The sequence below is a fragment of the Mustela nigripes genome, chromosome 5 (genome assembly GCF_022355385.1).
Source record: "Mustela nigripes isolate SB6536 chromosome 5, MUSNIG.SB6536, whole genome shotgun sequence".
NCBI lineage: Eukaryota > Metazoa > Chordata > Mammalia > Carnivora > Mustelidae > Mustela > Mustela nigripes.
Window position 1 is genome coordinate 57,198,105 of NC_081561.1, and position 1,410 is coordinate 57,199,514.

General features: G+C 36.7%; 1 protein-coding gene across 5 annotated transcripts in view; it reads right to left on the reverse strand.

Annotated features, from left to right (window-relative positions):
• The window catches only part of SLC25A27 (solute carrier family 25 member 27), a 33,419-nt gene that overhangs the window by 7,292 nt on the left and 24,717 nt on the right, over window positions 1–1,410 (reverse strand). The window lies entirely within an intron of this gene.

Sequence of the window (1,410 nt, forward strand, 5' to 3'; positions counted from 1 at the left end):
TTCTTCTTTAAATGTTCCAAAAAATAGAAATGGAAGGAAAACTTCCAAACTCATTTTATGAGGCTAGCATCACCTTGATCCCAAAACCAGACAAGGATCCCATCAAAAAAGAGAGCTATAGACCAATATCCTTGATGAACACAGATGCGAAAATTCTCACCAAAATACTAGCCAATAGGATTCAACAGTACATTAAAAGGATTATTCACCACGACCAAGTGGGATTTTTATTCCAGGGCTGCGAGGTTGGTTCAACATCCGCAAATCAATAAATGTGATACAACACATCAATTAAAGAAAGAAGAAGAACCATATGATACTCTCAATAGATGCTGAAAAAGCATTTGACAAAGTACAGCATCCCTTCCTGATCAAAACCCTTCAAAGTGTAGGGATATAGGCACGTACCTCAATATTATCAAAGCCGTCTATGAAAGACCCACCACAAATCTCATTCTCAATGGAGAAAAACTGAAAGTTTTTCCGCTAAGGTCAGGAACATGGCAGGGATGTCCATTATCACCACTGTTATTCAACATAGTACTAGAAGTCCTAGCCTCAGCAATCAGACAACAAAAGGCAATTAAAGGCATCCAAATCGGCAAAGAAGAAGTCAAACTATTACTCTTCGAAGATGATATGATACTACATGTGGAAAACCCAAAAGACTCCACTCCAAAACTGTTAGAACTTGTACAGGAATTCAGTAAAGTGTCAGGATATAAAATCAGTGCACAGAAATCAGTTGCATTTCTCTACACCAACAACAAGACACAAGAAAGAGAAATTAAGGAGTCAATCCCATTTACAATTGCACCCAAAACCACAAGATACCTAGGCATAAACCTAAACAAAGAGGCAAAGAATCTATACTCAGAAAACTATAAAGTACTCATCAAAGAAATTGAGGGAGACACAAAAAAAAAGGAAAAATGTTCCATGCTCCTGGATTGGAAGAATAAACATTGTGAAAATGTCTATGCTACCTAAAGCAATCTACACATTTAATGCAATTCTTATCAAAGTACCATCCATCTTTTTCAAAGAAATGGAACAAATAACCCTAAAATTTATATGGAACCAGAAAAGACCTCGAATATTCAAAGGAATATTGAAAAAGAAAGCCAAAGTTGGTGGCATCACAATTCTGGACTTCAAGCTGTCATCATCAAGACAATATGGTACTGGCACAATAAAAGACACATAGATCAATGGAACAGAATAGAGAGCCCAGAAATAGACCCTCAAATCTATGGTCAACTAATCTTCGACAAAGCAGGAAAGAATGTCCAATGGAAAAAAGACAGCCACTTCAATAAATGGTGTTGGGAAAATTGGACAGCCACATGCAGAAAAATGAAATTGGACCATTTCCTTATACCACACACCAAAATAGACTCAAAATGGATG